A 16951-nucleotide genomic window follows, 5' to 3' on the forward strand; every position below is an offset into this window, starting at 1 on the left:
GTTCGCTCTCAGTGTTCGGCATGGAGTTGGTTGTGTTTCATCACCAGAGGCTAATTGTAGGAGAGTTATTTTCACATCCAGAAATCCTGATATGAAAATGGTGGTGGGGAGGGTGGGGAGACGACTAGGAATCCAGGCACCCTATGTGGATGATTATTTAAAAGAAGAAGGATTAGTGGCTGCCCTTGGTATTTAAATACGTTTGAAGGGCAACTCAGAGATTAATGCTGGTCCCCAAAACGACACCCCTCTGTGGCGAAAGCCCTGCCCGCGGACCACTTGCTTCTAAGCACCTCATAGTCCCTTCCAAGAGGAAATGGAAATGTCCTGGCCCCTAAGAGTCCTCCATTAGATCATTCAGCGCGTCCGTAATGTTGAACAATCAAACCGGAAGATTTGCTCTCTGTCCTTTTCTTGCAGAGTGTTTACTTATTGTGATCCTTCATCACCATATGCCTGTGAGGTTTCTTGTAATTTTTTTTGAGGTGCTATGCCTTGGTTAAACACCACACAGGACGTGAATGCAACAGACCTTAGAGAAAGATGGGCAAATTGCCTGATAAAGGATTACAGTGGCAGTGAAAGGCTGACCCACAGTCAGGAAATGTTAATCATTTTTACACCAAAGTGAGTGTAACGTTTCTATAGGGAAATTACTTCAATCTGGTCAGTGCAAGGAGCAGTTTGTATAATCGGATTGCAAATAAGGTTTGATCACATTCCAGCTTAATCTACTCTCTGAGCACCATTTACGGCACTAAATCAAGCCCGGGGAAGCTGCCGGCGCGGCTCTGCAGTCATTACACCCAAGGGGCAGGGACTCGGTAATAAACAGCAAATAAATTGAAGCACTGACTTGCCTGCTACAGGGCATTTCTAATTATCCTCCAGTTTAGCTGGAAATTGTCATGCTCTCATCACAGCCTATTTTAGCTGCTGCTGAATAAGAGTGATACTTTTAGGCTGAATTAATTGAGAATATGAGGAAGTGCAGATTGTACCTCTATCTCCCCCCTCCTCTTCTCCCCAGTCCCACTTCCCAACCCCACCGACTTATTGTTGGTATTTAAGAAGTCCCAAGAGCCCTAGCTGGTTGGGCTCAGTGGATAGAGCATTGGCCTGTGGACTGCAGGGTCCTGGGTTCGATTCTGGTCAAGGGCACATGCCTGGGTTGTGGGCTCCATCCCCAGAAGGGGGCATGAAGGAGGCAGCAGATCAATGATTCTCTCTCATCATTGATGTTTCTCTCTCTCTCCCTCTCCCTTCTTCTCTCAAATCAATAAAAATAAAATAAAGAAGTCCAAAGGAAACTATTTATTCTGTCTTTATCAGACTCCCTCCTCTATGAGGGCATCAGAAATGTAATGTAACCACAACATGCCTCATTTATTTCAGCCCAAGGATCCACCAGAATAGTCAGCACTAATAAAGATAACTTGAGGGTCCCCCATCTGAGCTAGGAAGGTAATGGTGGCTGCTTCCATCTCCAAGCTGATGGGCAAGTAGAGTTACCAATCTGTGGCATCACGGGATGAAATCTGTGGAGGCAGAAAAGGTAACTTGGCCAATGGGGCCCATGCTGGCCTCTGGTCTGCCTCCACCACCCCCTCACCTACTGGCCCTGGAAGCAGTGTCAGAAGAGCTGTGGTCCCGGGATCTTAGGATGAACAGGCTCACGCTCGGGTTTTGAGCATCATAAGAAATACTTGCTGGGGTAATTCTGTTGGGAGATGCGGCCGGGAATGGTTCCTATTCTATAATTCATTTGAAATGTAAGATATTAAAACCATCCTTTATGCAAAATGACCTTGAGAGTTGAGTTATTAAGGTATAAGATAATCTTTTCTCCTTCAAGTTCAAGGATTGATTTTAAGGTAAATGCTCATTGAAATGGATGTTCTTTGTACCCGGGCAGACTTACTAGTCTTCCTAAATGGGAGGTGAATTAATTATTCTTCCTAGCCGAGCTTTTTAACTGTGGTGAGAAAAGAGGATATGACCACTCCAGGAAAGCAGAAGGTTCTAAGCTCTCCGGGGCTGCTCCCAGCTTCCTTACTCCCACTAACTTCCGCCTGCCTTCCTACCTCCAGAAAAAAAGCTTTTAAACTGATTTTATTGGCTCCCCTGAGAATCACAGTATCAAGGATGAATAACATCCTGTATTTGTGAAGCTCTCTGACTTCACTCCTTGTCGACAGCACAGGATTCTCCCTGAGCCCACCCCTTCCAGCCCAGCAGAGAAATTGGACAGCCAGCTGGTGAGGGAAAAATTTCTCTTTCCACTCAAACCAGCATTTCTTCCACCACTTTTGCAAGCCAAGGCAGGGTTTTCCACAGCAGCCACTTTGAATTATAAAATGGTCTTCTGCTGGTGGATTTCAAAACAACCTTCATTACATCCGTATATTTTCCAAAATGTGAAATCCAAAGTATTATCTGATAGTATCTGGGTATTACCTGATGTTTTTAACTACACATAATTTCTTCATGGTGAATTCATCCTCTCCCTGCAGGTGGTAGGAAAGCATTGCCCCTGTAGCTTCTCTCTTTGGGGACTCAGAGGAGCAATCTGACTCCCAGCCTCCCTTCCTCCCAACTCCCCTGCCCACTTTTGCACTGGGAGGGGAGTTCATGACTGGGGTATTTTCAGGAGCAGCACCTGTTATTTTTTCACCTTCTACAAGGCTGGGACAGTCAAGCATGAACCCCAGGGCACAGGGGAGTCCTTATGAGAAAGGGACCCTCACAGGCCTGTCTCCAGGAGTCCACAGTGAGAGCAATTCGAGTCCTTGTACCTAAGGGCTGTTCCTGTGGTTCTCAGTAACACTAGCAAAAATTCTGGGTGACATTTGGGGACAGAAATGGAAGGATTCTCTTATGGGAAAACAGCACTACCATATTTTGAGAAAGGCTGCAGAAATTGAAAGCCTACTGGTGGTATTAGGTAAGGCGACCTCACTTTAGGCTAATTAGGACCATCTGGACCTAGAGTAGGATGAAAGGGTATTGTATACTTAACAAAAGGATGTTTCTCTTTACAAAGGTTACCCGCAGAACTTCTTTAAATAGACACTTCCCTTATGTACCTGGGAGGACATAGTCACATAGCCTGGCGCTGCCACTCCACTATCTGAATCATCCTGGGCAGGTTTGCTGACTCAGTTTCCTTATCTCTAAAGTCAGGGACTGATACTGCCCACCTCACAGGGTTATTGTGGGCAATAAAATGAATTACAGTTGACCCTGAACAACATGGGCTTGTACTATGTCAGTCTACTTGTACACAGATTTTCTTTTTCATTAAATACCTACGCCGTTTTTGACCCATGGTTGGGAGTCCAAACATGGGGAAGACCAACTCTACGAATTTATCTGTGCCCTTTAATATAGGGGACGTGAGCACCTGTGGATTTTAGTATCCATTGGAGCTCCTGGAACCAATTCCCTGAAGATACCAAGGGGACAACTAAGTTTTGGGGAAGTCAAAAGCTTTATGGGGATTTTACGGGGTGGGCAGGCGATGGTGACTAGTGCCCCCAACACATGTGCTATTTGAGGGCAACTGTATATTCAAACTAAAACCAGGGTGACGGAAGGAGACTTGACTTTGGGTGGTGGACACAATACAATATACAGATGATGTATTATAGAATTGTATACCAGAAACCTATATAATTTTATTAACCAATGTCATGCCAACAAACTCAACAAAAATTTTTTTTAAGGTACCACTTCATATCCATTAGGATGGCTTCTAACAAAAACACAGAAAGGATGTGAAGAAATCAAAACCCTCATGCATTGCTAATGGGAGTGTAAAATGGTGCAGGAGCTGAGTAAAACAGTTTGGCAGTTGCTCCAAAAATTAAACTTACCATATGATCCAGCAATGGCACTCCCAGGCATATGCCCAAAAGAACTGAAACCAGGAACTCAAACAGATGTACTTGTACACCAATGTTCCCAGCAGCGTTATTCACATTAGCAAGAAGGTGGCAACAGCTCCAACGTCCAGTAGATGAATGGATAAACAACCTGGAGTATCCAAGTACAATGGAATATTACTCAGCCTTAAAAAGGAATGAACTGCTGACTCATGCTATGACACAGATGAACCTTGAGGACATTCTGCTAAGTGAACTAAGCCAGTCACAAAAGGACAAAGACTGCAGGATTCCACTTCTGTGAGGTATCTTGAGTAGTCAGATTCATAAAGTGGAATAATAATTGCCAGAGGCTGGTGGGAGCAGGGAATGCACTATTTCCTTCGATGGGTACAGAGTTTCTGTTTCTGTTTAGAAGGATGAAAAACTTCTGGAAATGGATAGCAGTGATGGTTGCACAACACTGTGAATGTTCTTAACTCCACTGAATTGCACACTTAACAGTGGTTAGAAGAGTAAATCTTATATGTCTATCTCACCGCAATAAAAAATGCCCCAAAATACTAAATAGATTTAAAAACAAACAAACAAGCAAACAAACAAAAAAAAAACCCACCTCTGGTATAGTTTACCAGAGGTTATATATATTAGTTGAATCTGGATAATTTGATTTCTATAAAAAATGGCTTGCCCAAATTTTTAAAACCTCCACTTACTGCAGGTACTTCAGTGGGTGTCACCCTGGCAACACATTAGCACCCCCTGAGGCATCTTTTTTAGGGTGCAGGTGTCTGGCCCTCAGCCCCGAGGGTGGCCTGTGAGCTGTATCATCTGCTTGCCCCAGGGCACTGTGCAAGGATTTCCATCTCCCGCGTGAGCCCTGATGTAGACACGTGGGGGCACTGCTCAGGAGAGTCCACCTCTTCAAGGAGCAAGGAGGGGCTTTCAGCATCCTGGCTGCTGTTGAACAGTCCCACTGAGGCTGAATAATTGAGGGTAAACATGGGAACTAAGATTTGTGGAGCCATGCCAATCTGCTTGGGTACACATATTGTCCCACTGAATGTTCTCTGAATCCTAGTTTACAGATGAAGAAACTGAGGCTTAGGGATGCTAAGTAGCCTGCCCAGGTGACCTGTTATAAAACAAGCACACGGATTAGCCTGAATCCATGTCCAGGTCTGATTCCAAGTCCTTCAGTTTTTCCACTCTTTTTCAGTGTGTTAGTTTCTCTCTCTCTCTCAGCCCCAGCACTTGTCTCATGGTGCAGCGTGAACCTCAAAGTGGACCAAATCCTGAACCCTGGCCGTAACCAGAAAATGCCGCTCTGGGTCGCAGGGAGGAGTCGGTGCTCCTCCTTCCAAGGTCTGATGTGCTATTGCTTGTGCCTGGAACCCATCCCAACCCAATGCCACCCCCACGCTGGTGCCCTTTCCTTTTATGAAATACCTAAAACTGAGTCACCCTGAAACGTGAACCACCTGCACTTACTTACCCAAGGCCCTGTGACCTCTCAGCCACTGCTTTACCCAACGAATCCCATCTGGCCCCTCGACTGCCAGGCTGTCTAATGAATATGCTTACTTAGCTCCCATATTAATGATCATCCCCCACCCCTGCTGAGAATGTAAACAGTGGCCATTAATTGAGCAAAGTTTTAGAAATACACACCCCTGTGCAAAGAGGTGCCATTCATTTAGAATGACAGATAAAACGACATAACTAACTTCACCCACATCCACCTCCCTGTCGCACCCTCCTTTATCGGGTGTGCATTTTATCTGATTTTGCAGAAACCCAGGATAAAGTTTGCAGGAGGGTATGTTGGACCTCAGGTCAGGGTTAGAGATGGCGATGCATCATGAGACTCCCGCAGCCAGTTCTGCCCAGAACAGAAGCACCATTGCAGGGGCAACACTCATTGTTATGTGCGGAAGATAGGCTTAGACAAAGCCATAGCTGATAGTCAAAGTTCCTGGCACACTCATATCTGAAGTATTTGATTGAAGTTAGTCAAACACTCGGTCTGACCAAGTCATTGTCCTCTTGGTTGCTCAATGTGTTCATTCTCACACCCCCAGTTGCATTCTAAAGTCATGTTATTTACTGTAAGACACTACCAGGGATCCAGAGCTCTCTTTTCTCAGTTGTGCAGGCAGCGATGACTGCCACACTCACCTGGACCAAGTGAGTAGGGGGATCATTCAGCATTAGCATGAATATGTACTTTACTTTCATAGTTGTTGTTAATCCTCACCTGAGGATATATATTTTTTTCTCATTGGTTTTTAGAGAGTGGAAGGGAAGGGGAGAGACAGAGAGAGAAACGTCGAAGTAAGAGACACACATTGATTGGTTGCCTCCTGCACGCACCCCTACTGGGGCTGGGGATTGAGCCTGCAACTGAGGTACGTGCCCTTGACTGGAATTAAACCCTTGCCCCTTCAGTCTACATGATGACGCTCTAACCACTAAGCAAAACCAGTGAGGGCTCTACTTTACTTTATGCTTATAAATGGCATGGACTGTTATGGGTTGAAATCTGACCCCCCCCCCCCCGAAAAAAAAATATGTTGAAGTCTTAACCCCAGGTACCTGTAAATGTGGCCTTATTTAGAAATAGGTTCATTTTGCAGATGTAATTAGTTAAGCTGAGGTCATTAGGATAGGCCCTAATCCCTTATGACTGGTGTGCTTATAGGAAGAGGAAAATGCTATGTGAAGACAGAGACGCAGGGTGAACACCATGTGACCACAGAGGTGTAGAGGTGGAGAGATGTAGCTGTGAGCCAAGGGATGGCAAGGATTGATGGCCCCACCAGAAGCTGGAAGAGGCAAGGAAGGATTCCACCCAGAGTCTCGGAGGGAACATGGCCCTGCCAGCACCTTCATTACGACTTCTGGCCTCCAAAACTTTGGGAGAAAAATTTCTATTGTTCTAAACCACCCAGTTTGACATACTCTGTTATGGCAGCCTGAAGAAACTCATACACTGCCCTTTTCTTAAGAGATTATTTGGTACAGTATCTGCATTTATAGTGTCTACATGTTGTAGATGAGCTATGCTGTTCTATATTGTAGTCTTTCTTTTGGTTTTGAGGCAAATTAATTAACATGATACAGAAAGGGGAGAATACAAATGCTGAAGCCCTCACTTTAAGCCCTTATGCTCTTTTGTTCTCCATTATTGCATCAAATTATTTAATTGGGTCTCTCTGATTGTGCTCAGACACAGAAAAGAACACAGCCTATTGTGAGACGCCCCACAACCATAATGCAATATCAAATTCAATTCCCATCCAAAGTGCTCGCTGCTAAAAGCCTGTTCTGTGGCTGCAGATTAATGAAGATCTGCATTGAGCAAAGTGGTGGTTGTAGAGACATTATTTTCCTCCAATAGAAGGCCTATTCTTGAAGAACAATAAAAGCATAGAGAAGCGTTAGTCTGCTTATGGATAGAAATAAATCAAAATGAATAAGAGGGTTGATGGAAATAGTCTGAAAGCAGCAGAGTGGAGTTCTGAAAAGACTGTTTTTGTTTTGTGAGGACATTTTCTTTCCTCCCCCCGCCCCATCCCTTCAGAGACCCTTGAAAATGCTGTTGGGTGCAGGATCAAAGGCTGTAGAGTGAAGGACAAATCTGAAAATTTGAAGCCCGGTTATAGATAATCAACATTTAATAAAGGCAACCCAGGCAAGCCTGTTTACACTCACAGTGGGAGGCAACATGAGGGGGGCTCTGGCCAGCATGTCTGCCTGGGCAAGGGGAGGTCGCACCCATATGGTAACAACTGTCCTAAGAGTGAGCAGTAATTGTGCTGCTTTCAGCTAATTACACACTAGATTGATTCTTGAGTCTCTCTGCTCCCTCTGCCCTTTGACTGTTGGGTTTCCTAATATTTCCCCTTTTTTCTCTCTCCCCAAACCTTTTTGTTTTGGAATGGCCTATTGTTACCTTTCTCCCCCTCTCCCCCCATCCTAATTTTCATCTCCATCCTAAATTCCATTAAGAATTCCCCAACCTGACAACATCAGCCTTTATCAATCTCTGCCCCTTTCTAATTGCCCAAGGCACAGGTTATCTGCACTCACCTTTGGCACAGGTGTGTCTTGAACTATGTACCTGAGCTGTCCAATGTGGTAGCCACCAGGCACATGTAGCTACTGAGAAATGTGGCTAGTCCAAATTGAGTTGTGTTGTAAGTATAAAATGCACACTGGATTTCAAGGACTCAGTACAGAAAAAGAGAATAAAATATCTCAATAATTCTTGAAGTTTGATTACATGTTGAAATGATATTTGTATTATACTGAGTTAAATAAAACATATTATCCACATTAATTTCTCCTGTTTCATTTTACTTTTAAAAATGTATCTACTGGGAAATTTTAAATGGCCTATGTGGTTCACATTCGTGACTTGCATTATATTTCTATTTGGCAGTACAACGGAAGCTGTGGATCATCTCTAGTTATCTAAAATGGGGGCAGTCTAAGCCAGAATTTTAAATACAAGAGGACTGACTCTGGTATTTTATTAAGATATCAAGCTTTCTAAATGAAAGTCAAATCCCAAGCATCCTCACCCTCACCTCTCCACGGCACCTGCTCCTTCGAAGCCCTGCAAATGCTGCTTTTCCAGGCCGGCAGATGGGCCTGCCCTCACGTTGTCTTCCACACTTGCAGCCTTCCCCTCTGCACCCGTCTCCTCCTTGGGAAGCATTTGCACCCTCCATCCTTTGGCGCCCCGTGTACTCTTGCGCTATCTCCATTGCATCCTATCAAAGATCCATTCACAGTCAGTGTGAATGATTGATTATGCTTAATGTACAGCCTTCTTTGGGGCATTGTCTTTTTAGCAAAGGCAGAAACCTCTGAGTTGACTTTAGCCAAATGGCGTCTTACTGAATGACCATATGCAATGGACAGCCAATGAGGGAGGCACTGTTTTATACAGCATATCTCGGAGGAGCCTCTGAAATCCCAACACCCTTCATTCTCCTAACTGCCTTGTGAACCGAATAGAGGCGTTCACAAAGGATTCCTGTATGAGCCACTGCAGGACTCTGCTTTCTAAACAGAGGCTGCTCTACTCCAATTTTTTTTATTGAATTAAATTTATTGGGTTAACATTAGTCAATACATTATATAAGTTTTAAGTGTACAATTCCATAATATACCATTTTTATATTGCATTGTGTGCTCACTGTACAAAGTCTAGTCTCCTTCTGTTAGCATATATTTGGCCCCATTTGTGCTCTTCATTCTCCCGCTATCATCTTCCCCTCTGGTAACCACCATGCTGTCGTCTGTGTTTATGAGCTTGTGTGCTTTGTTTGTTGCTTTCTGTTTTATATCCCACATATGAATGAAATCATATAATTCTTGTCCTTTTCTGTCTATTTTGCTTAGCATGATACTCTCAAGATCCATCTATGTTGTCAGAAATGGCAGTAGTTCATCCTTTTTATGGCTGAGTAGTATTCCATTTCTAACACAGATTTTAAAATCACCATTTCTTACCTATGTCCTCTCTCTGCCCAACAAAAGTGGTAATTGACTTACCCTAGATCACATAGCTGCAATTTCAACCCAGATCTCTGGACATTAGTCCAACATTCATTTTAGAATACTACACCGCTTCATTTATCAATTTGGTATGATATATTGCTACACCACTTTATTGTGTACTTGTCTTATATCCATTAACTATAAGGATACTATCGGCCCCTTAAAGATAGGATCATGAGTGTAATAGTTATTCTTGTAGGGGAGTGCTGATTGTTCTTTGGCCAGAACAACAAGTAACCTCCAGAACTGGGTTTATACATATTCTAATTGATCAATGACACTTTTGCATCAGTAAAGAGGCTTCTGAAAGTCAGCCAATCAACAACAGCTTCACGTAATGGCATGCTTCATCAATCAATCAGCAACAGCCTCGCTGGAGTGCCCACACTTCCACAGCTGAAAGTCAAGCAATTCCTAAATACTCCCACTCTGTCTCATCAGGAAATTTAAAACCTCCTTATTCTTGCAAACTCGATCTCAAGATGGTTTCCTGGAAGTGAGTCCCAAGAGTCCACAGCATCTTTACTAGTACTCTCCAGTTCTTCACTGAAGAGCCATTGCTCAAATGACATGGATCTAATTCTAAGGTTTGCAATCAGTGTGTAGTGCAGATAGCTGCATACTGCACAAGGGTCCCCAGCAATCCTGGACAAGCCCCCACATGAACCAGGATGACTTGGTTCACAAACTTAGGAATGCAACATATTTAATTTTATTTTCCATATAAACTTAATTCCGATCTTAAGTCCCCATTTCATGGGAGTTGTAGAAACCTAATTTCAGTGCATTAGGGTCTCTCCCTTTTCCAAGCTCGGGAGGGGGCGGGCTTACATTGTGCCCAGGCATTGGGTCCCCAGGAAGTATATACTTCAATAAAGCCACTATGGAAAGATGATCTAATGTCTTCTGTATAATAACTGGCATCTGTCTGAGCTCTCATGTCACATACATTCTCTCACTTAATCTTCTTAATGGCAAGGGGAAACCTAGGGTCTTTCCCAAAATATTTTATCACACAAAATGGAAACAACTTATCAAAGGTGTTTTTCTTTTGCTTTGTATTATAAAAACTCAGAACCAAATTTTCTACCCAATTAATGAACAATTGTATTCCACTAGAGTGTAATCACCATGTAAGCAGGGTCATGCAACCTTTTAGAACCTGATGGCAAGCACATTGCCTGGCACATAGGTGATCAATAAATAATCTACATATATAAAAAGCCAGCAACCAGAACACCGTAAGAACTGGAACCACCAGTCACTATGACGCCCACTGTGGCCAGCGAACTGGCCGGATCCGGGGTGGGGCCCATCAGCCAACCCTTCCCCCGCCACCGGCCCTACCACTGATCAGCCCCCCTAGGCCAATAGGGGGCAGGACCAGCCAGCCAACCTCCTGTGGCCCCTCCCCCGAGCTGGTCTCACCCCCCCCCCCCCCCGTGGGCCTTCACCACCCCAATTTGCCTGTGGCCCCTCCCCCCAGTCAGCTCCACCCCCAATCGCCCCCCACATTCTGATCAGGGGCAGGGCTGATTGGCCAACAGCCCATGGCCCCTCTCCCTGTCTGGCCCCATCCCTGATTGCCCCCCCATTGGGGGCGGGGCAGGCTGGCCAATCACCCATGGCCCCTCCCCCTGGCCACAGGCCCCCTGATAGGCTCCCCCAACAGCAATCAGGGGCGGACTAGCCAGCCAATCTTCTGCCATCCCCTCCTCCCCTCATCCCCTCCTCAATCTGCCCTGATTGAGGCCAAGCTGGCCAGACCCCACCCATGCATGAATTCATGCCCTGGGCCTCTTGTTGCAGAATAAATGAAAACACGTCCTGGTTGTGGTACAATTGTCTTACTTTTTATGCTACTTCTGTTCTACACTTGCATATGCTTTATTGTTCATTACTTCAAATTCTTTCTTTGGAATTAGGTGGAAAATTAGGAAGAAGGAAGATGAAAAAAATAATGGAGAAAGGGAAGTAGGAGATAAAAGGTTAATGTAATAATATCTTCTGTATTACTTCACAACTTAAACACTTCTTACTTTTTAAACTATTATATTTTTCTATATCCTTTTGTACTAATGTATTTTTTAAATGAACCAAATGCATTGAATATTTGATATAAGCAAAACAGATATAGGAAGAATGGGGGATTCATCTATCCACCCAAAAACCATTAACTGGGCAACTTTCAATGGAAATACAAGCTGGAAATGAAGAACCTCACAGTACTTACTGTCTGCCTCTAGGTGGGATAAACATATAAACAACATAGTGAGAGATGCATGTATGAGGCACAGTGAGAACACAAAGGGATTATGGCATTGAGAAAATTACATGAGCTGAGTCCTGAAATATGAGTAGGGGCTTACCAGGTGGGGAAGGCTGTGGATGCTGCTGGGAAACATATTCTAGGGAAAGGTATGTTACTTTCCACACTCCTTTAAAACAAGCAATATTTGGAAGTTTTAAATTCACACAAAGCTGATTGCCTTAAAACAAGAATTATTTAAAAGTAATTTGATTTTGTGTTACCTAAAAATATACTTAGATTTTTAAGAGACTACTTCATTTGATCAACAGATTTGCTTCTGAAACACTGTGTACACAAGCCCCAAACATCTGGAGAAAAAATTTCCTTTAGAAAATTTACCAGATTGTACCCTAAGTGCTTTGAAATCAGCAAACCATGAGAAATCTCCTTTTTAAAATAAAGTCATTAAAAGTTGGATAGTGTTACTATTAAAAAATATTCTTTTCTTTTTTTTTAATATATTTTATTGATTTTTTACAGAGAGAAAGGGAGAGAGATAGAGAGTTAGAAACATCGATGAAAGAGGAACATCGACCAGCTGCCTCCTGCACACTCCCCACTGGGGATGTGCCCGCAACCCAGGTACATGCCCCTGACCGGAATCGAACCTGGGACCTTTCAGTCCGCAGGCCGACGCTCTATCCCCTGAGCCAAACCGGTTTCGGCAATATTCTTTTCTTTCTTTCTTTTTTTTTAATCCTCACCTGAGAATATTTTTCCATTGACATATATATATTTTCCATTGATATTTAGAAAGTGGAAAAGAGAGAGGGAAAGAGAGAAATATTGATGTTAAAGAAACACGTCGATTGGTTGCCTCCTGCATGGGCCCTGACAAGGGCCCAGGCCAGGGAGGAGCCTGCAACCAAGATATGTGCCCTTGACTGGAATCACACCCAGGGCCCTTCAGTCTGCAGGCAAACATTCTATCCACTGAGCCAACCGGCTAGGACTAAAAAATATTCTTTATAAAAAAGTTGATTTCTTTGATGTAATATTCATTGCCCTGGGCAAAACACCCTTGATAAATGAAAACATTTTTACAGCAAATAATCTATTGCTTTAAGTTCATTTAAACTGATTTCAATTCCTGTGGCAAATTTCTATATGGAAAGAATTTTAATTAAAATAAAAGTAATATATGCATATAACTTTAAAAAATATAGTGGAAAGGACTTGTAATGTAAAGAAGAATTGCTTGCCCAACACTCCTCATTTTCAGTTGCCACCCTAGAAAGATGAGGGAGGGGAAATCAAATAATCTCCACTTTTAGTACTTCCAGTGGTAACCTCCATATCTTTAAATTATACACTGAATGGCCATATTATTATGAACTGGCCAGATTATTATGACCACCCCATCAGTACAATGAAGTGAATTAGTTATGCAAATAATCCTATCTAATAAAAGAGAAACATGGCAATTAGTTGTACCTCCGCTACCCTTCCCATTGGCTAATCAGGGCGATATGCAAATTAACTGCCAGCCAAGGTGGCGGCCAGCAGCCAGGCAGCTTGAAGGGAACATGAGGCTTGCTTGCTTCAGTGATGGAGGACTCCAACGTTCCCCACCTGCCGCTGCCGGCCCCTGAGCTTGCAGTTTGAAACATTGTTACAAATATAGACACTAAACAAAACCCCAGAAACCTGCTTTCAGCCAGCCGGGATCTCAGAGCTGGAGTTGAAACAGTATTACAATTATAGAACCCAAACAAACCAGATACCTGCTTTCAGCAGCCGAGGCCTAAGAGCTAGAGCCAAGCCTCAGAGCTAAAGCTGGCCCAGAATTTTAAAAAAAAAGAAAAAAAGGAGCGGTTGGGAGCTTCAGTCACCCGCCAGCCTGAAAACAGACCTCAGCCCCTCACCCACACTGGCCAGGCACCCCCGTAGGGACCCCCACCCTGAAGGGTGTGTGACCAGCTGCAAACAGCCATCAGCCCCTCACCCAAGCTGACCAGGCATCCCAGTGGGGACCCCCACCCTGATCCAGGACACCCTTCAGGGCAAACCAGCCGGCCCCCACCCATGCACCAGGCCTCTATCCTATAAAGTAAAAGGGTAATATGCCTCCCAGCACCGGGATCAGCGTGACAGGGGGCAGCACCCAAACCCCCTGATCGCCCTGCGGCTCTGTGTGTGACAGGGGGCAGGGCCACAACCTCCCTATCCGCCCTGCTCTGTTCATGACAGGGGAAGGCACCCCAACCCCCTGATGGGCCCTGCTCTGTGCGTGACAGGGGGGAGCTCCCCAACCCCCTGATCGACCCTGCTCTGTGTGTGACAGGGTACAGAGCCCCAACCCCCCTGATGGGCCCTGCTCTGTGAGTGACAGGGGGCAATGCCCCAACCCCCTGATCGACCCTACCCTGAGCGTGACTAGGGGTGGCATCGCAACCTCCCAATCCGCCCTGCTCTGTGCATGACAGGAGGTGGTGTCCCAACTCCCCAATCGGCCCTGCTCTGAGCCTGACGAGGGGCTGCACCTAGGGATTAGGCCTGCCCTCTGCCACCCGGGAGCAGGCCTAAGCCAGCAGGGCATTATCTCCCGAGGGGTCCCAGACTGGGAGAGGGCACAAGCCAGGCTGAGGGACCCCCTTTCCCCCCGAGTGCACAAATTTTTGTGCACCAGGCCTCTAGTAATAATAATAAAACCTTGAGAGTATTTGCTTAGGAAGTTTTCAATATTCAGTATTTTTGGAAGTGTCAGTGAAGTACTGATGGAGTGGTCATAATAATCTGGCCACTCAGTGTATACTTCACCTTCACTTCTTTATTTACCGAGATTTGGTTTCATTTATATTTCTAATATTTATATTTTGATATCACTATGATTTTACATCACTATGTTGTTTACCTTTTAAAATTAATCAATATGTTTAAACTTATATTTCTCATTCTGTCAACAGCTCCTACATTTGTAAGGCGAGGTTGCTCACTCCTCTGTCCTTCTCTCCAGATCTCTTTTTGACCTTTTACTTTCCAATTTCTGCTGGTCATACTGTGTTTTTAAAAAATTAAAAAATTTTAAAACATTGCAGATTCAAATGTTGTGATATGATTACATTTCCTTCTCTATAATTTGAAAGTGATTACCCCAATTCTAGTCAACAAGTATAAAAATGGAATCATCTTGCCTGGCCAGCATGGCTCACTGGTTGAGCATCCACCTATGAACCAGGAGGTCACAATTCAATTCCTGGCCAGGGCACATGCCAGGATTGTGGGCTTAATCCCTGGTGTGGGGTGTGCAGGAGGCAGCTGATCAATGGTTCTCTCTCATCATTGATGTTTCTATCTCTCACTCCCTCTCCCTTCCTCTCTGAAGTCAATAAAATATATATTTAAAAAAAGGAGTCACCTTTATTATATCTAATCACTTATTTAAAAGTCTGCTATAGTTGTGTTTGTTTTTAAGTCAGATAATGCTTTGCACAGCTTTTTAATTTTCTATGAGATTGACTCCTTTTTCTGGTTGAGAGAAGAATCATCTGCCTTCTTATGAGGTCCTTAATATCCTTAAGCTTCTTACTCATTCTACCTATTATGATCAATTTTATTCTTTTTCATGACGTCTACTGACTTTTCCTGCTAATTAAAACCAGTTGATTCCTATTTGGACCATCACTTCCTTATATGGCTTTTTTTCCCTCCCATGGAGTTTTTAGTTCCCATTTTCATGTGTACATTTCCAAAAAGCACTATCATATATTTTTATTCACTACCTAATTGCCATTTCTATGGGTTATTCTTGTTACAGCTTTCGCATTACGCAATAATGACAGGTCATGGAGCTTTTCTGATTATTTTGCTGTGAATTTTTTAGTATTTCATGCCAACCAGAGACTGTAATGTTTATTACAGTTTCCTCATCCTGTAGGATGTTTGCCAAATAAAATATCAGGAAGGAACGTCTGAAAGATTTTTATGTGCGGACCTTTTTTTAACAATCCTTAAAATATATTTCCTCTCTTAGCAACAAAGGAACTTCGGCTACAGAAAGCTTTGTACTGTGCTATAACTTTCATATTACCCTTTCCACGGCCATTTTTCTTGGGTTGCATGGTCTATATCATTCATTGCAAGTTTACTTCATCCCCCAGGATTCATAGCCGATGCTCTGTGGACCATAAAATTTCAGCTGCAAAACCAGAACATCTCATTATTTCTGAAATATCAAGCTTGTATCTTCTTGATAAATAATTCCTACTAGTATAATGTATCAGACTAAAACATATTTTCTGAGGCCAGTGAGGTTAAAGCGGCAATCTCACCTTTTTTAATTTTTTTGCCCCGAAGACAGTGATTTCCATATATAGAGTGACCCCGGTTTGTGTTGAACATGGGGAATGCGGATGAAGCATGAAACGACACATATTGCTGTCAGAGATTTGAAATGAGGCCTGCTAACCTGTAGGCAGCCTTCCAGACTAATCAGCCCCTCGCATTACCAATGTATTCAGGGAGCTGCATACCTTAGCTGGCAATGGGCTGGCAAGCTTTCCCTTTCTTCTTTCTCCCCCCACCCCCTTTTAAAAATCACAGCCATTGACAAATATTACATTTTAGTGCAATTCTTCCTTCTCTCCCTTACTCTGAGAGAGAGAGAGAGAGAGAGAGAGAGAGAGAGAGAGGATCCATTGACACCAAATCCCTGAGACACTGGTCTCATCTGGCTTCCCTGATGCTTGAAAAGTGGGTGCGACTGTTTGGATTTGCTTTTGAATATACATCAGTCAGCGGTGCTTAAACAGGTGATAACATTTTTACTATTTCAGTTGACAACAGTCAGCGCTCTGGAATTCAGCCACTTACTGAAGTTGGCTGCCAGGTCTAGCTCAAGACGTTGTGTTTTTTTTTTTTGTAAGGAAATCGTGTCACCACTCGGAGTTTTGTTTGTTGTACATTGCAGGGTAGCAACATGGGGAAGGGGAAGAGGTTTTTAAAAAAGAATAATTTGTTTGCTCCTTCCTGAACCTTCTCTTTTAGCGTCCATTTCATATATAAGGAAATCTGCCAAAGTCTTGCAAAAAAATATTTCTGCCCTGTGTTTGTAATTGACTGAAGATAGAATTAATAATGTATATAGTTATTTTTTTTGCTTTCTCCCTTATGTTTCCCATAAAGTAGAACTTCATATGGCTTTTTCCTGCAATTTCAAATATCAATAAAATATTAGATAATAAAA

This window comes from Myotis daubentonii, chromosome 2 (genome assembly GCF_963259705.1).
Source record: "Myotis daubentonii chromosome 2, mMyoDau2.1, whole genome shotgun sequence".
NCBI lineage: Eukaryota > Metazoa > Chordata > Mammalia > Chiroptera > Vespertilionidae > Myotis > Myotis daubentonii.